Source organism: Tenrec ecaudatus, chromosome 15, assembly GCF_050624435.1.
Source record: "Tenrec ecaudatus isolate mTenEca1 chromosome 15, mTenEca1.hap1, whole genome shotgun sequence".
NCBI classification, from domain to species: Eukaryota; Metazoa; Chordata; class Mammalia; order Afrosoricida; family Tenrecidae; genus Tenrec; species Tenrec ecaudatus.
The window spans coordinates 100084012-100104334 of NC_134544.1; the positions used below are offsets into that span (position 1 = coordinate 100084012).

Consider the following 20323-nt stretch of genomic DNA (forward strand, 5'->3'; position numbering starts at 1 on the left):
ATGGGGTCATCCTTTCGCTTTTCAGTGTCTGAGAAGGCTAGGAACATCTGTACTTTATTCCATGGGCTTCTAATATGCAAAGTACCTCATCCATTTCCAGGTGAAATTTCAAGCATAGTGAAAAATGTTACATCACGAGCAGAGTTCTGTAGGATCCACTGACCTTGTCCATAAGTCATGAATTTCCTGTGGAAAGTCTTCTGCCTAGTGGTCACTTCTCACTAGTCGTGTCAAGATTCCAAAAATAGGTTGCCATAGGATTCCATTACTTGTCATCAGTGATTATTTTCCCTTTTCCCGGTTGTCCAAGATTTGGACCCAGGAGTGATGAATCCCTCACAGATCCTCTCCCTAAGCTTCACGGTGCCTGATGACTCCATGTTGCCAGAGCTGGAACTCCCAAAACCTGCAGAAGAGGTTTTAGTAGTTTGTGAGCGATATATTCTAGTAGAAGAAACCCCACCCATCCATAAGGAAGTGATGCTCAAGCTCCAGAATGCCCACCAAGCAGTTCTCGCTGCAGCTGAGCACAATGACCCCGAGGCCACAGCGGTCCATTGCTGTGTGAGAGCAACAGTGAGAGGACTCAGTGCCGTCACAAACACAATGTCCCTGACATAATGACAGTGATCTATAGGGATCACATGGTTTTAGAAAACACAGGGATAAGACTTCTGGAGCCAGAGCAATGGGGAGGCACAGGACCATCTTGCCAACCTCTAAGGTTTCCGTTCCCTCCAAAATATTTGCTCCAATAATGACCTCTTCCTTAATATTTATAAAAAACCCCAAAAATATTGTAATTTTCATTAATTTGTAGATTTTATTCATACACTAAATCGCATGTGTGCAAGTATACCTTTTTTATGTATAAATGCTGTTTGCCTCATTGGTAGCTATGGCATGTATTTAAGGATTTTATATCCTGGATTGGTGTATGGGACTGAATGAACATGAAAGCACCCAATTCATAGAAACCCTATAAGACCCTGTGGATTGCCAAGATTGTAATAGTTTAAGCTGCAAAGAACTATGCCTGATTTCTCTACAACAATAGAAAACTGGATAATTTTAATTTCCCTTTCATGGGCCCATATTTTTCTATAATTTCCAAGTTCCACAAATTTGAAAGTTCTGTGGGTACATTGATTAAATTACTGACCAAATATCACTTCATGATTTGGAGCAGTGGGACAAAAAGAAAAACAACATATCGTGGATTATAGAGCCCAAGCCAAGTTTTTTTTTCAATGTGGAAGGAAACCGCCAACTTATATGGATAATTTGCAGCACGTGATTAAAAACGTCGTCTACAAAGGGATACTCCAGGAGTTATATAATCATTTATCAATTTGAGGATTAAGAATGTAGGAGTGGAATCTAGCCTGTCAATCAGATCATAGCCAATGAGGCTTCTGTGTGGGCATGGCCTTCTCATGGGAATTCTGGGAAATCCAGTATTTCCTCCTTTGAGGCAGGAAAGACTCTCTCTCACTACTTCACACTTTGGGAGACATAGCAGCTGAGAGGACACATGAACCCATCCTGTGCAGCCCTGGGCACTGGGGAAGTCATTGGGAGACCCCTGCCAGAGCTGAGATGTTTCCAATGACACTGGATGCAAAGACTTGCTACCCACTGGCCTGTGATCTTCTACGTTCGGCATCATTGCATGTGTTTCGTGAGTCTGAAGAGACTTTATAGATTGCTGTTGGACATATAGGCTAATATCAGACTTATGGACTTGATCTGGACTGGGCTGGGCCATTTTCTCAATGTTCAATTGTTCTTGTATATAAATCTACTTCTTATACACACAGAGATGAAAGTGACCTGGACTGAAAAAAAGAAAAGAAAGAAAGTGACCTGGACTAATGTGCAGAGATACACGCAGTCGGAATCTTATGTTGTTCAGACACCCACCAACCCCAGATGCCATGAGATGACAGGCAGTCTGCTGCAGTGACCAGGATCAAATGATTACATTCCAGCCTACATGGGAGAAAATACTCAATTCAGTGATCTCCAACTGGCAACTGGGAGACTGTCCTGTGCTTGAATCTCTGGATATTGACTAAACCTCTGGGTTGTTTTTGTAACCTTGCCATTACTTATCCCTTCAGCAGAATCTTCTCAAAAGAAGCCATTTGAGTACCACTCTTTAATTGTATTTCAACCTTAAAAAATTAGAATATATTAGAGATTATACTGTGGTTACAAGTAAGAAGGAAAATACATGAGGTCAACTCTTAGTCTGGAACTTTTTGCAAACACTGATATGAGGGATAGACATGAAGGAGAAATCTAAATGGGAAATAAGCTTTAAAATGGCACTTTCAGAGATAGTGTCACTGCTTGCATTGTCAAAACTATGAATAATTTTCCAAACTGGATCAATCTGTGAGCTTGGTTAATTAATTCAAGGTGAGTTCTCTGAGCAGTTATTCAGTGGCCATGCACAGACCACAACTCGAGAGACTGAGCAGGAATATTCAGACTTAACAAGCACCCATTTCACCTGGGGTAAGGCCACTTCAGTGGCCATGACAAGCCCTAAATGTGGAGGTAACATTCCACCCTTGGTCTGTGAAAGCCAGCACATCTTCAGGCAGTGCTGTAACTCCTCTGAAAAAGCAGAGTTGTGGTCAAAGACGCTATTGCTCTGTGTTCTCCTGTGCCTGGTGACAGTTCCCCAAGGTGAGGGTCTCAGATAGCAAAGCTGGTTTATGGGGCCTGTGGTGAGTGCATGTGACTGACAGGAACTTATTCTCTTTATTTCTAGGTGTACTGTCCCAGGTGCTGCTTCAGGAGCCTTTTCTAGGTCTGGTCAAGCACAGCCTATTGTTCTCCCTCACCTGTATGGTCTCTGGTTACTCCATCACCAGTAGCTACTGCTGGAGCTGGCCCTTGGGGAAGAGTCTGCAGTGGTAGGGCCCCATATGCTATGGTGGTGATACATAGTATCACTCATCTTTCTGAAGTCCACTCTCTAATCACCAAAGACAATTACAAGAACCAGTTCTCCCTTTTGCTGAGTTCCCTGACTGTACATAACACAGCCCTGTGTTATTGTGCAAGGTACACATCCATTGTGGGGACTCAATGTGAGCCCAGACACAAACTTCCCCTGAAAGGGAGGCAAAGAGCAGCAGGAGGCACTAAAGACCCAAAACATCACAGGTCCCCACCCTAGACAGGCACTGAAGAGCGGGTCAGGAGGATTTCCTGTTGGAGTCTGCATGTTCTCTAACTGGCTCTCAGCATCTCCAGGGACAGTTTTCACTATTCATTTCTTCCCTACATTTTCTAATCATCACTGCTAACTTGAAAGGAGGAACTAGTAAACTCTGTTTGCAGTAGAAATATTAACATGACTCTGACCCTTAATTATCTTTCTATATGACCCATTTTATTTTTATTTTTGACAAGCAGATTATCTTTCTCATTCTCATCCTACGTGTCACGTAAAAACGTCTAACAATGAATGGAAACACAGGCAGGTAAACACTCATGAGTGCAATGCATTGTTTAAAATTACTTGAGCTTAAAGGGTGACATTGATCTAAAGTGTTTATATTCCAGACCTGTTGTGAAGGCATTGTTTATTTGTTTTTGCCATTATTTTTGGACTTGTATGTAAGAATAGATGTTTTTCTTTTCTTAAAAATCATTTTGTTGGGGGCTTGTACAACCCTTATCACAATCTGAACATCCATCTATTGTGTCAAGCACATTTTTATATTTGTTGCCATCATCATTTTCAAAATCTTTTCTTTCTACTTGAGGCCGTGGTATCAGCTTCTCATTTCCCCCTCTCACTCCGCCAACCCCCTCCCTCATGAACCCTTAATAATTTATAAATTATTATTACTTTGACATGTCTTACACTGACTGATGTTTCCCTTTACTCACTTTTCTCTTGTTAGTCCCCTGGGAGGGGGTTATAGGTAGATCATTGTGATTGGTTCCCCGTCTCTTCCTACCTTCACCTTCCCCTCTTAGTATGGCTACTCTCAATATTGATCTGTGGGGTTTATCTGCCCTGGATTATCTGTGTTTCCAGCTCTTACCTGTACCCATGTACTTGCTCTGGTCAAGCCAGATTTGTAAGGTAGAATTGGGGTCATCATATGGCGGAGGGGGGAAGAGAGAAAAATTTTTATGTTTCATTGGTGCTATACTGCACCCTGACTGGCTTGTCTGCTCCCAGCGACCCTTCTGTAAGGGGTTGTCCAGTTGGCTAGAGATGGGCTTTGGGTTTCTACTTTGCAGTCCCCCGCAGTCACAATGATATGATTTTTGTTCTTTGATGCCTGATACCTGATCCCTTTGACACCTTGTGATCACACAGGCTGGTGTGCTTCTTCCATGTGGACTTTGTTGCTTCTCATCTAGATGGTCACTTGCTTATCTTCAGGCCTTCAAGATCTCAGATGCTATATCTTTTGATAGCCAGGCAACAACTGCTCTCTTCACCACCTTTGCTTATGCACCTGATTTGTCTTCAGCAATCATGTTGGGAAGGTGAGCATCATGGAATGCCAATTTAATAGAACAAAGTGTTCTTACATTGAGGGAGTACTTGAGTAGAGCTCCAATGTCCATCTGCTACCTTAATACTAAACCTATAAATATACGTACATAGATCTATTTCCCTATCATCATAAATATATTTACATATGTACATGCCTGTATTTAGACATTTATAAATGACCTTTGCCTCCTAGCCCTTTCTTCTATTTCCTTTTACTTTCCTCTTGTCCCACTATCATGCTCAGCCTTCATTTGGGTTTCAGTAATTCTTCTCGGTTACATTGCTTGATCAAGCCCTACACCCTCAATGCCATCGATTTTAGATAACTTCTTGTTCCTTTGTCCCTGGCATTGATAACACCCATTTTCACTCCCTATGTCCCTCCTTATGTCCCTCCCTATGTCCCTCCCCTGGAATCATCGTTCCTGTTGTTTTCTCCTCCAGATTAGATGGTTTTCCTTAAAAAGTATAATTCAGTGCCACTTCACTTATGGGTAATGTTTCTTTAATAAACACTACATACACAAAATTTTGTATCTTATTTCTTCTTACGTGAACTTCTGGTAGTTTTTTTATCTTGCGGCATTGCATTTAATTTGAACTATAAATTTACTAGTAAACATTTGTTATACTCTTTTTAAAATTAAATGTATTAGGACAAATTAACATAAGTACGTTCTTTTTATCTGTTTTTCCCACCCATCAGTCAGTTCTAGTATTGTTATGAAAACAATCCTTAGTTTTTTCTGGTGACTTGAATACTGCTTTGATTCTGGAAGTTATAATATTGTTGAATATTGGAGAATTTTAATGGCTTTCCTTTAGTAAGACAGTCTAGGAAGAACTCATGATGATTTCTCTTCAAAAATTAGCTAATGGAAACTTTATGGGTAGCAATAGAACATTATCCAGTATGCTGCTGGAAGTTGAGCCACAAGTTCAGAATATTTTCAAAATATAACCTGGAAAGTGCTGATTCCTCAAGGTAAAGACATCCTTGGTGACATGGATGGAGAAACGGTTTCAGGACTTTCATTGCTGATGTGATAGGACTAAAGCGAGAAGCTGTAGTATGCATGACAAAATTATGGGCATTCCGTAGGCTTAGAGAAATACCAGAAAGAATGACCCACTCAGGGATCAGTCTCTGGGACATCAAGGTTAGTTGGCACAAAGAAGTCCACAGAGACAATGAGGTAAATTCTACATTATTGAACAGTGATAGAAGTCTTCAGAACTTGTGAGGATTCTTTTAAGGTGCAGCCATTCACCTGTCTCTTCCCCCGAACAAATAAGAGTCGAGGTGACCACAGACTAAATCCAATGGAATAGCGTGGAAACACTAAATCCAATGAAATAATGCGCCATACAGAAATCAGCCTACAAAATCCTGAGGCCAGAAGAAGATGCCATCTGCCTACCATTATCGACCAATCTAAGAGGGGTCATGAGAAATAAATAAATAAGCAAAGGGGTATAGGTTCTACCATCACATTAGTGATGGGTTAAGTAAATGTTTGGTCAATTATAGCAGGCTAATTTTTAAGTTAATCATATTTTATTGCCCACAAATAATGTCATAAATATAAAAATGGCCCTTGGAAGGATAAAACAAAATCAACATTTCCCTACCTTACCTTAGGAGGCCTGGATAAAGTGGTGAAATATGTAGAACACCATTTTAAAAAGACAGGGCTTACTGGTTGCATAGAGACTAGTGGAATCCGTGAGCGATTAGACCTCAGTAACCCTTCAGGCTTGGGACAATACTTATTCCAGTTGTTCAATGTTTCACTGAACTGTAGATAGCATGGTGAGAAAAAAAAACACAAGGGAGCACACACTCAGGATGATTGACCATTTGAAAAAAAATGGCAGCATTTATCCAAGTACAAAATACTCTGCCAGAAGAAGTAGTAAAAACAAAGTAATACAAATTGGAAGCCAGGGGGTAAGTGGGAGAAGTGCTATTGTATTATGGGGATTGCAATCCATGACATATAAGAAAATGGGTATGGATTGTTGAGAGGAAAGCAGATTTGCTCTGTTAACATTCATCCAAGTCAAGGTAAAAACTAAATAACATAAGATGCTAAAGAAATTAATGTCTATAAAATAAGACTATGGAATTATGAAGTATGCTTCCAATACACTTGGAATTTTCATAAATCACTAGAATGCTGAATATTGATATCTTGAGTATGCAAAACTTTAAATGGATTGATGTTTTGGGAATCCATAAATCTATGGTTTACTGTTTCTGGAATGAAAAATTGAAGAAAAAATGATCTTGTAGTCATTGTCCAAATCATTTCATCCTGAAATACAACGTTCAAAGTCAGTGAAAGGTTAATATCCATAGACTGCCAAAGAAGACTAATTTAAAGTTTACTGAAGTTTAAGATGAAAAAATGAAAATTTTTAATGAACTGCTGCATTCTAATATTTAATCACATGAAAAATCAGGAGTCACTATAATTTCCATTAGTGATTGAAATACAAAGTTTTAAAAAAGTTGTCACAAAGATTCAAAAGTTTCAAAATGCAACTTTGTTGATTGAATTTTAGGGATTGCATGATAGATAGAATTCTTCATGACAAGTAATTTATTAATCACAAGCCTTACTTTTAAATACTCCACCACATGAATATGCAAATAATCAGAGATCTACTAGATCAAATATGAGTATGTTGTGTTTCCCGAAGGATCATTTAACTAGCATACCCTCCCCGACAGAAACTCTGAGGAGACAGCTCTCACACCATGGACTGGATCTTGAGAATCCTCTTCTTGGTGGTGGCAGCTACCGGGCAAGAAGTCACCGGTCTCAGGGAGGAGGAAGTGGTTGTAGCTACTCTAGATTGATTTTGTCCACCTGTCTTCACTCAACAGGCAGTGACTCTGAGGTCCAGCTGGTCCAATCTGGTGCTGGATTGAAGAAGCGGGGTGCTTCAGTGAAGATCTCCTGCAAAAATTCTGGACACTCACTCACCAGTTACCTTATTGGCTGCGTGAGGCAGACCCCTGGACACAGGTTTGAGTGGATGGGAGAGATCTTCACTAGTAATGATGGAACAAGATACCCACCAAAGTTCCAGGGCAGAGTCACCATGACCAGTGAAACCGTCATAAGCACAGCCTGCATGGAGCTGAATGGTCTGAGTTCTGAGTTCTGAGTATTGTATGAAGGCACTCAGTGAGATAACCCAGTGAGACAGCTGTGCTGGGCTCACAGAAGATAGTCCACCAAGGTACAGGCTGCCAAATTTTTCAGTTGGGTAATCAAGAGGACAAAAAGAAAAAACAAACATGTATTTACTTAAGTTGTTTGAGACAGTTCCCAATGCATGTCGCCCAAAATAAAAATTTAGGGAGGCGGGAGGGGGACAAAGGTCCCTTACAGATTTATTTATTTTCCCATTGGGAAGAAGAGCCTAGGATCCAGTTGGAGCCAGTGAGCTTGGTAGCAAAGCAGATTCTGTATGCAAGGGTTTATTCCAAATAAAATGTATACGCATATGACTGGTTAATCAGTGGATTGCTGCAAACAAGTTCTCTAAGCAATACAGTTGTCTTAGTTTCCTTAGAGAGTCTTTAAAAAGAAAGAAAGAATGAAAAGCACGGTCTGTGTTTTGTACTGTGTGGAAGAAAAGTATTTTGAACCGAAGGCTATTATCGCGTATTTAAGAAACTCAAGGGGACATGAAACTTTGGCTGCTCGATATAAAATGGTGGTTTTTAGATGAATTGAGCATTTTAAGGAAGGTCTTGAAGATCTCAAAGATAGATTCCAAGTAGAGGTCAGATCAGAAGTTTATGGAGAATGGTGGGACTGCTTTTTTATTTTTGTTTGTTTACTTATTGTTGTACAGGTTTTATATTGTGTCATTTCTGGGTGGGCATATGGTTGTCATGGGGCTAAGGATTAATCCTGCCAAGAAAACTGAAAATTGCATTGGTAAGAAAAATGTCAATGATGATTGACTTTACATAACAACACAAAACATGTCAATGCTTTGAGAGTAGTAAAGGTTATCCTAGGAAATTTTATTGTAAAAGACTCTGCCATGTTGGGTGAGTTGAAAACTGTCCAAATACCTATTATAAGGAGACTGGATAAATAAACTCTGATACATACACATAGTGGAATATCATGCATTTCTGAAAAACAGGGATGGATGACATTATGAAACACCACATGATGTGAAGGGACTTGGAAACCATTATGCTGAATGCAATTAGTTGATCACAAAAGGACAAATATAGTATGTGTCCACTAATGTTTGATGGACACCAAGATGAAGGAAGGCTTTTACCCTCAGGCTGTGCAATATTCTGAGCTGGTCTCCCAAGCAACAAGGTAGAGAGCCTGCCAAGTGCTCATGGAACATAAATCACCTGCTTTATATGTACGTGTTAAAAATCTCTCTGACAGAGGATATTTCATCTAAACTGGGGCCAGATTTTCAAGCAGGGGCTAGAAGAACATTCAGTTGCTGCCATACAACATTGTACTAAGGTCACTCAGAATCAGTAGACACATCTACAATACTGGATTGAGACTATACTTGTGTAGTCTTGGGATCCAATCCCAGTAGCCACAAAGTCAAGGGAACAGAAAACAATATTGGCTAAATGTGTGTTAGAAACATCTGCAACTTAAATGGTCTTGAATAGAAATTATATGACTTTGACTACAAAGGATTATCTTCTGAAGTGACTGCTGGCATTGGAGCCTCTGCTCATTTGGTTAACTTTGCAGTGGTTCTCAACCTGTGGATCATGACCTCTTTGGCGGATCGAACGACCCTTTCACAGGGGTCACTTAAGACCATCGGAAAACACGTTATGATTTACATTATGATTCATAACAGTAGCAAAATTACAGTGATGATGTAGCAACAAAATAATTTTATGGTTGGGGTCAGCAACATCATGAGGAACTGTATTAAAGGTCGTGGCATTAGGAAGGTTGTGAACGACTGCTTTACAGGAGCACATCAAGTAGTGGGAATTTCTTTAAATAAAAAATACTATGGAACAAAAGGTCCTGTTCCAGGCTATTCTGTTCCAGCAGTAGTACATAGCTTTATAACAGCGTGGGGGAAAGACCATGAAAAAGATGCATTAAAAATCAGAGTAACGCAGTTTTCATCAGTGCCTGTATTTGCGGTCGGCGATAGCTATGACATTTTTAATGCATGTCAGAAAATATGGGGTGACGATTTCAGACATGTAATAATTTCAAGAAGTACAGATGTGCCACTAAAAATCAGACCTGACTCTGGAAATCCTTTGACATTGTATTGAAGGTTTGGGATATTTAATTTCGTTCCATGTTATAGAGAATTCAAAGTGTTACAAGTTACTGCCACCTTACCTAAGAGTTATTTAAGAGAATGGAATAGATATTAATACCTTATAAGCAAATTGTATAAGGGGTGAAAGGAAAAAAGGGGAGTATTGAAAATATTTCCTTTGTTTCTGGTGGAACTTTGCTACAGAAGTTAACAAGAAATCTCTTAAAATATTCCTTCAAGTGTAGTTATGTGGCAGCTTATGTATTTAAATCTATAGTTCTATTGGATCAAACATAATTGTACAATTACTGCTATTATCAACTTCGATACCTTCATATCAGCTCCTCCTATCCACTCCCGCCCCAACCCTGGAACCACCCCCCCTGCAGAACCCTCAATATCTATCTATCTATCTATCTATCTATCTATCTATCTATCTATCTATCTATCTATCTATTTTTTGCTGTAACTTCCACCACCCCTTGCATCCTATCACCTGAAATTCTGATGTTTGTTCCCTTTGAGTGGTCTCATACAGTCACCATTGCTGTTAGTTTCTCCCTCCCCCAACTCCACACTTCCCCAGAAAAGACCTGCATGGGACTTCAATGAACCAGAAGGTAGGGAGAGGCTCCGAATTTATCGCCAGGTTCTCAAGGCTGGTTTCTGAGTGGCAGCAAAAAAGCCGCCTAATTTGGCCAAGGTAGGTAATGTAAGGCAAGGGCCCCAGGAAAGTCCAGCTGCATTCTTAGAACGCATCATGGAAGCTTTTAGGCTGTATACCCCCATAAATCTGACATCAGAGGAAAGTAGGGCTGTAGTAATAATGGCTTTTATTAATCAAGGTGCATCAGATGTCAAAAGAAAGTATAAAGGCTGGGAGAAAAACTTTGAAGGATTTGTTGGAAAGAAAGACAGCGGATGGAAGATCGATGGATCCAGGCAGGAGAAACTAGGAAGATGACTAGGGAAATTGCCCAAGTATTAGTGGCAGCTACTGCAAGTGAAGAGGGAGAACAAGGGAAGGCATTAATAGAAATGGGAGGCTAGACTAGGAAAAGATCAGTGCAGTTACTGCGAGGAAAGAGAGTACTGGGCCAGAGATTGACTCAAAAAAGAGCTTTTGAAAGGAATGATATGGTGCTGGCATTGCCAGGAGGATGGACACCAGTTTGACAGGTGCCGCAATCTTCATAAGACAGCATGTCCCCTATTTTTATGTGGGGGAAAAAAAGGCAGAACCTAGAATGAGGAACTCGGGGTTCAGAATCCCTCCCTGAGCCTAGGGTACCATGATTGGTGGAGGGGAAAATGGTTGATTTCTTGGTTGACACAGAGGCAAAACACTCGGTCCTCACCCACGACAATGAAAAACTGTCGTCTCGTACCACCTGGGTGCAAGGTGTCACGGAGACCACCTGTTACCGATGGACTTCTACGCACAAAATGGACCTCAGAGTGGGTCAAGTAAGTCACTCGTTCATGCTCATCCCAAAGTGCCCAACGCCCCTGCTAGGAAGAGACATTTTAACCTAGTTAAATGCCCAAATATACTTTAAAACGAACAAGTCTGCTTGACGGATTCAAAAAGACACCTTTTAACTACTCCACACCACCAACCAGGATGAATATCAGTACTCACAGTAAAAAGAAAGATTCATAACTGCTAAAAGAAAAGAAATAAAGAATAAGACTGAGGTGATGCAGCCACTGGAAGCTGTAACACTGCCAAAAGCGGTGGCAGCTGTGCACACACCCGGCCATCAACAAGGAGACTCCATGGAAGCTAAGGGCAATCGTGCTGCAGACAAGGAGGTGCAAAAGGCTGCGGTCCAAGAAAAGGAAGGAGATGGACCTGGAGAACCAGGTGGGCAGGTATGCCTTGTTCCATTTTCTCTTCCAGGAAAGGGGTCCATTCCAATGTGCCTGGCTACACAGCTGAAGAACTGTGGGTCAAACAAGAGCTGTAAGCCCTAATAGAAGAGGGCTTGCCATGGCTAAAGGCCCAGGACAATCTTATCTTCCCCGCTGAGGTGGGACGCGAGATGCTGTACAATTTACATTGTACTACTCATTTAGGGGAAAAAAAGATGCTACAATTGTTGCAAACTGCCAAACTACAGTTCAAAGGCCAAGGACTGACTGCAGAACAGCTGGTGATCCCATGCCTTGTCTGCCAAGAATTGAAACCAGGTAAAATTATAAATATGCATCAAGGGGCTAGAGAAAGAAGTAAGCAACCTGGGCTACATTGGGGGGTGGATCTCACTGAGATCAAGCCAGGCAAATATGGTTACAAGTACTTGTTAGTCCTCGTTGAGACTTTTTCAGGTTGGGTAGAAGCTTTCCCAACTAAAAGAGAGACAGCCCTGAAAATAGCAAAAAAGGTGTTAAAAGAAATAGCTCCAAGATATGGAATGCCTCAAACAATTGAATCTGATAATGGGCCTGCTTTTGTAACTGAGGTCGTTCAAAATTTAGCTCAGGCTCTGGGGACAAATTGAAAACTGCATTGTGCATACAACCCAAAAAGCTCTGGGCAAGTAGAGAGAATGAACAGAACTTTAAAGTAGACTTTGACCAAATCAGCCTACGAGACTGGCGAAAACTAGGTGACTCTCCTGCCGTTTGCTATATTCCGTGTGCGGAATTCCCCCATGCTTGAATTAACACCTTTTAAAATTGTGTATGGTAAACCACCTCCCATTATCCCTAGAGCATTCAATCCACCCTATGCAGGCCTCCTGAGATATTAGGGGCTATACAAGCCTTGCAGGCGATACAGGCCAATGTTTGACCCACCATTCAGGCTGTTTACCAAAATGCATTGAGCAGGCAAATGCAGCTGCAAGTCAACATCACCATTTGCCTGGAGATTGGGTCTGGGTTCGAAGGTTCCGTAGCAAAAATCTAGAAATCAAATGGAAGGGGCCTTATCAGGTTGTTTTAACCTCTCCTACAGCCTTAAAGGTGGAGGACAGGATAGCTGCCTGGTTTCACAAAAGCCATACACGCCTAGTGGAGCCTCCGGAAAAGGTGTGGACGGTAACTCAGCATCCCACCAACCACCTTTGGGTGTGCCTCAGTAGACCATCATGATCCTGTGGCTGGCAGCCCTCTGGGTGTTCCTCTCTGCGATTATCAAGGTAAACTGCGATTATAACCAACATGAACCTTGGATTCACACCTGGACTCTAAAAAATTTAGTCACCGGAGACATTCTGGCAACAGTAAGTAAGACACATCCAATATTTGCAATGCAGTATCCTGAAATATTTTTCAGCCTTGAACAGCTCTGGCAAGAAAGAAGGATTGGTCCCAGCCCCCGAGTGGCATGGCATGTCGGGTATAGCACACCTTTAAATAATAAACTGGTCATGAGGAAACAGGGGTTTCATGTGTGCCCTACGACCTGGCCTGAGGGCACTGACAGAGGAAAGTTGTGGGGACGTAGCCTGCAGCAGTTGTGGGGACGTAGCCAGGAAAGCATGATGGCCCTATTGTTCTGAATGGGCTTGTGTAACCACCAATGATGGTGACTGGAAATGGAGTTCTAAAGAAGACTCTGTGTCAATGAAATTTGTGTCAAGTAATAGTGCTGATGCCAATAATACCATAAAAATCACCATCCAGAGCCGGCATCATCACTGGGAGACCTTGATCCGAGGAATAACGTGGGCCTTCTGAAATAATAGCCACCCCAGTCCTAAAAGTCCTACATACTGTAACATCAACGGCTGGTCCAGAACACACGCAGAACAGGGTTCATCTCAGTTCTCCTTTGTTTGATTTAATAGTATCAACGTATAATGCTTTAAACAGTACTAACCCAAATGCTACCAAAAGTTGTTGGCTTTGTTATAGTATAGAACCCCCATATTATGATGCCTTAGCTATAAACAGAACTTTGGTTCAGGAGGCCGATGCAAGGTGCGACTGGAATAGCCGTAAGAAAAAAAGTTTCACAATAGAAAATGTTCAAGGAATTGGAGCGTGTGTGGGAAAAACTCCAAAAAAAATATGAGGCCTCATGTATACATGTAAATTCTCAGGTCAGCCAAAGCAATAAGTGGATAATTCCTACTAAAGGTAGTTTGTGGATATGTTCAAATTCCTACCCTTCCCCTTGCCTGTATACCAAGTTGTTACACTCCACTAATGCTACAGAATTCTGTGTAAATATAATTCTTTTCCCGTGGGTTATTTACCATTCGTGGGAAGATGGATGCTTACAATGGTCAAACCAGCACTACCAGAAGGTTAAAAGAGAACCTGTCACTGATTTTTTTAAAACATTTTATTAGGGACTCATACAACTCTTATCACAATCCATACATATACATACATCAATTGTATAAAGCACATCCGCACATTCCCTGCCCCAATCATTCTCAAAGTATTTGCTCTCCACTTAAGCCCTTTGCATCAGGTCCTCTTTTCCTGTCACTGTTTTAACTGTCGCTCTGTTACTTGGAGTTAGCGCTGCTGGAACGGGCACAGAAATAGCTGCTCTAAGCAACCAAAATAATGGACTGACCCATCTCTAGAGTTTAACCAATGAGGATTTAGCCAGACTAGAAGATGCAATAACGCATCTAGAAAAATCTGTAAGCTCTCTTTCTGAGGTAGTCCTACAAAATCGTAGAGGGTTAGATATAATTTTTCTACAGCAAGGAGCAGTGACCACCCCCCACCGATTGACCAGTCAAGAAAACACATGCGAAACTGCTTGCCAACCACCACTGGACAATGCTGGCACCAGAAGTTTTCTCTAATCAATTTAAAGAACAGCAACACTGGACTGCCCCCTGGCCCTGGCCCCATAAAAGCCCAGTGAACAAAGAACTCAGGGCTGATTCCCTTTGGCTGCTGGGTCCCCACTGTGTTGGGCAGTGGAGGGAGGGAAGCCCTAGCTTGAGCTAGCAAATAAACTCCTTTTGCTGCTTTTGCATCTCAACTGGTCACAATTCTTCCATGCGCCAATGGTGAGCTCGCGTTCCCTCCCCCAATCCAACACTAGAGGATGAGAATTATATTACAGTTGAGTCTCAAGTACAGTTTACTCAACAGATAATAGGATAGATACGTGAGGTTTGCTTGAGTGCCTGGGAAAAGATAATTCCATCAGGAGAGAGAAAGCCGATTTGCATGGCTATAAGACAGCGGATTGATGAATCCTATGCTGACTTTGTGTTCCAAAAGTTCTATTTCCAAATATGTAAAGAATGTCCAGGCAGTAAGAGACTTAGTGCATAAGCTATCTTATGATTTCTCCAATAAACACTGTAAAAATACCTTCCACTGGGAACAGGGCACTCTGCTAGATTATCTCAGGATATGCAGGAATGTAGAGACAGAGGAATACAAGGCCGACCTCATGGCAGCTGCACTGGCAAATTATATCAGACCTAGAAAAAAGTGTTTTAGTTGTGGGAAGACAGGTCATCTTCACAGAGAGTGTAGGCAGAGCAGGCTGCGGCCTATGTCAGAGCATGGGCCAGGGCCATCAAGATCGGGTTTAATGGAACCTGAACTCTGCCCCGCTGTAGGAAGGGAACTCATTAGCCAAGCCTTCCCAGCGGGAAAATATTGGAAGGAGCTTGATACAGACCCTGCCAAGCAAAGCGTGGGAGGCAAGGTGTCTGCCTGCCAGAGCAAAGAAGAGAGAAACTGCAGGTATCACCCAGCTTCACAGCAGGAGACCATACCTAACCAATCTTGCAAAAGCCCAGCCTCTGTTCTCCCTGCAGTTGTTTTGACTAGCCAAGAGATGGCTCTCAGAAGCACTCACAACAGTTTGCTGATTCTAGAAGCAGGAACCTCTTATGGAAAAAGTAATACAATTTTTATCAGGAAGTTTTAACCTAAGTACTCAAGAAATTCGAATTGATACTGGAGTTGAAAAAAATTGGGAGGAAAAGCGAAAAGCTGTGATTAAATTAGAAATTATTAAGAGCTGTAATTGGTGTTCACTACCAAAGAACTAATTGTGATTGTTAGCCTAAATAGAACCATTTTATTATTTTTTTTAACAATGTATTGGGTCTCATACAATTCTTTTCACAGTTCATACATATACATACATCAATTGTATAAAGCACATCTGTACAGTCTTTGCCCTAGTCATTTTTTTCTCTTTTCTTCTTTTACATTTTATTAGGGACTCATACAACTCTTACCACAATCCATACATATACATACATCAATTGTATAAAGCACATCCATACATTCCCTGCCCCAATCATTCTCAAGGCATTTGCTCTCCACTTAAGCCCCTTGCATCAGGTCCTTTTTTTTTTCTTCCTCCCTCCCCATTCCCCCTCCCTCATATGCCCTTGGTAATTTATACATCGTTTTTTTGTCATATCTTGCCCTATCCGGAGTCTCCCTTCCCCCCTTCTCTGCTGTCCCTCTCCCAGGGAAGAGGTCACATGTGGATCCTTGTAATCAGTTCCCCCTTTCCAACCCACTCACCCTCCACTCTCCCAGCATCGTCCCTCACACCCTTGGTCCTGAAGGTATCATCCACCCTGGATTCCCTGTACCTCCAACCCTCATATGCACCAGTGTACAGCCTCTGTCCTATCCAGCCCTGCAAGGTAGAATTCAGATCATGGTAGTTGGGGGGAGGAAGCATCCAGGATCCGGGGGAAAGCTGTGTTCTTCATCGATACTACCTCACACCCTAATTAACCCATCTCCTCTCCTAAACCCCTCTATGAGGGGATCTCCATTGGTCGACACTTGGGCCTTGGGTCTCCACTCTGCACTTCCCCCTTCATTTAATATGATATATATATACATATATACATATACACACATATACACATACATACACACACTTATATCTTTTTTTTTTTTTGCATGATGTCTTATACCTGGTCCCTTGGGCACCTCGTGATCGCACTGGCCGGTGTGCTTCTTCCATGTGGGCTAATTTGTAGAACCATTTTATATTAAGCAATCATTCTGCACCAGTCCTAAAGTGCAACCTCAGGCCTTATAACATTTTCAAAAAAAGAAAAGGCCGACTAGCCCCTTGTTCTTAAAAGCCAGCAAAAGGCTATCCTGTGCCAGGAAATTGTGCAACCTCAAAGTCTGCTTGCTCAGTTACGCTGCTTAACGGCCAGTTTTGCTTCCATACCAGCCTGCTTAGTCGCGCTGTTCAACCCCAATTTCTGCTTGTGTACCAGCCTGCTTGCACAGTATAGCAATCTAATGAAGCCTTATAAAAACCCAAGTCTGTAAGTGAAAGGGACCAGCCAATGTCCGCATTTTGTCTAGGGCTGGCTGGTCCCTGCGCAGGTTTCTTTTGTTATTAAAACTTTTATTTCTTTCAATCTCACATCTCAGTTATTCTTGTCTGGCTCATGTACAACAAATTAAGATGTTTATTAGGAAAGTCCAACCTAAATTCTCAAGGTGTTGCTGGAGTTATTGGTCAAGATTATAAAGAAGAAATAAAGGTAGTTATGAATTCTGATATACCATGGTTTGCAGAGTGAAGACCCAAAGCCCATATGTCAGCCACTGGAGATCCCCTATAGGGGAGGGTAGGAGCCAGTCAAGGTGCGGTGTAGCATCGATGAAAAACACAATTTTCCTCTAGTTCTTAAATGCTTTCTCCCCACCCCCCACATCATGATCTGAATTCTACCTTGCAAGTTTGGCTAGATCAGAGGATGTAGACTGGTACAGACAGGAACTGGAAGCACAGGGAATCCACGGTGGATGATATCGTTAAGACCAGTGGTGTGAGTGGTGATACTGGGAGGGTAGAGGGAGAGTGGTTTGAAAAGAGGGAACTGATTACAAGGATCTACATGTGACCTCCTCCCTGGGGGACAGACAATGGGAAAGTAGGTGAAGGGAGACATCAGGTAGTGCAAGATATGACAAAATAATAATTTATAAGTCATCAAGGGCTCATGAGGGAGGGGATTAAGTGGAGAGCAAATGTATTAAGAATGATGAAGGCAATGAATGTAAAGATGTGCTTTACACAATTGATGTATATATGAATTGTGATAGGAGTTGTATGAGTCCCTAATAAAACAATTTTTAAATATTTCAAAACTATAAATTATAAAAATCTAGGATCAAAATATAATGGAGAGCCAAAAACTTAAAAAAAAGGGAAGATCGCTTAAGCTAATTTTTGCTTCCTTGCATTTCTAGAGTTAAAAGTTATGGTTGGCAGGAAAGAGTGCTTGAGAAATCTGACCATGGTTTAAATCAAGGGGTCTTCTGGAATGCTCTTGTGGTGAAACAATAGCGCCACCACATGGAATTAGAAATTGAAGCAAAAAGGCTTTTAAACTTTGGATGGGGGGTAATTTCTTTTTTTTTTTTGCATGTGGGGTGCAGTGGGCTGAACCCCAAAGATTCACTTTGAAGGTCTGAAACAGAGGCAGGCATACAAGCCTTCGCTCAACTGCAAATCACCACCCCATACACCCATGTACACACACACTTCCTGCCCCATGGGGCGCCCCCCAGAGCCACATGTCCCCCACTGACTCATATACACGCTGTCCTGCTCCACGCACAGCTGATACCCGGGGATCATTTCTTTAGTGCAGTCAGGTGGGCCTAAAACTGTCCCATTAACTTCCCCTAAAGCCAGCGTGGAGGGAATGAGTGAAGTTAAGTAAGAGAGATGATTGGAAGATGGTAAAATCATACAGTGTGAGAAGCCTGAAGAGCAAAAGGCTTAATTAAGCCTGTAACCTTACCGGTAAACTTGGAGGAAAAAAAAGTCTGATTAGTAAGTTACTTCAGGAACAGCTGAATAAATTTATTGAGAATTTTTTTAGTCTTTGAAAGTATGGTAATTAGTCAGTTCTCTTAATTCTCTGAGGGCTGGGAGCCAGTATTTACATAACAACGAAGGCTGTCTAACTAGTTGTTTCACTGGTTCAAGACCAAGCAAGGTAACTGAGATTGCCAGCAATACTTTAAAAGCTGCATTGTTAAAACAGAAGGAGGAGAAGAGGAATCCTATGTGCAACAAATTTCATTTGGTCAATTTAACAAAAAAAGTTCTCCTTACTAAAAGCTTGAAACAAAGGTAGGGCAGAGAAACACATTTTCACTTCTACAGAGAAAACTGATCCTAAGAAATCCCAGGATGAAGGAAACCACGTTTGGGAACCGGGTCCATCTCTCACTGGGAGAAAGGGCAGTGCATTTATGTTTCTGTAGAATAAAGCTGATGGGCTTCCCTCAGAAGGACACAGCCACGTTGGGAGAAAGATGGACATGAAGGACACGAAGGAACCCCAAAAGCTTAATCATAATTCTTTCTCCAGGTCACTGACACCCTGAAGAGAAGGGCTATTTGTTTATATTTTCACAGGCCAAGGAGATCGGTGGATTTCTCTTCAGTCAGCAAGGCCCAGAAGAAAGCAGGGAATCTGGTGTGTGACCTCCCTGTCCTGTTACTGAAGTTATCCAAAATGTCAAGAAGACTTGGCAGATTCCTGAGAATGGCGATTGCTGACTGTTGAGACATTTTTTTCCATTGTTGATGCTGTCTAAGAGAAACTCTGAGACTCTCATCAAAGAGGAACATTATATACAATAGTGACTGGACTATTACTCCAGACTGTTGTTTTGCTGAAAGATCAAGATTTTGGACTTGTGAATTAATGTTATAATGTGATTGGAATGTAACTGATTTCTGTGTAACTCCCTACCTATATAATGTAACATTGCGTGACAAGGATTTGATTAAGAAACATTAGCAAGGGTTTAAGGGAAACATTTCATTAGATGTTGATCAGCTTAAAGAGGATATTTTCTATACATTCAAAGACAGACTTGAGGCATCTCCTGACTCTGATGTGATTAAGCAGTTGGTGAGGGCATGGAAGGGTTGGATCCTCCATCTTGGGCTCAAAGTATCTCACATAGCTTAAGTTCCAGTCTGACTGTATTATTTACTCATCATATATTTTATGCTTGCAGTTTCGTGCTGCTTCTATAAGAAGCTAAGAGATATGAAGAGAGACCATGTTGCTCCCGTGACGCTATTAAATCTCAAACATAATGCAGACAGGGGAAATGTGGGATACTAGCACTGTAGGGAAATAAAACTGGGACTGTTAGGTTTCTCTCTCTGGGACTAGATCCCAACCTCAGTCCTTGGCTCCGCGCGAGAAAGATTTCACGCTGAAGCCGGGCTCGTGATCCAAGTGAATTTAATGAAAGTTCAAAGAAGCATCAGGTTTTACACGGCACCCATTAGGATTCCTTTGACCATGCGGCCTGGCAGAGACTGCCCCAAGTCACGCAAGAATCTCTCTCCTCCCACGAAGACCAGACCAAAATGCCCCTCTCCCTTCTGGTCCCTGCCTTTTCAAGGGTTCCCAGGGGAGGTGTGGTGAAAGATCCCAGGTTGATCCCATTGGCAGAATTGCAGTCACCTGGCCCAGGTGCGATGCTCCAGGTGTAACGCCCATGTGGGCCCATCGGCGGGAAAATCCA

General features: G+C 41.8%; 1 pseudogene; it reads left to right on the forward strand.

The window, feature by feature from the left end:
- The first annotated feature begins 378 nt into the window (after positions 1-378).
- LOC142427641 (nicotinamide phosphoribosyltransferase pseudogene) lies at positions 379-10132 on the forward strand (annotated as a pseudogene).
- Positions 10133-20323: the final 10191 nt, after the last annotated feature.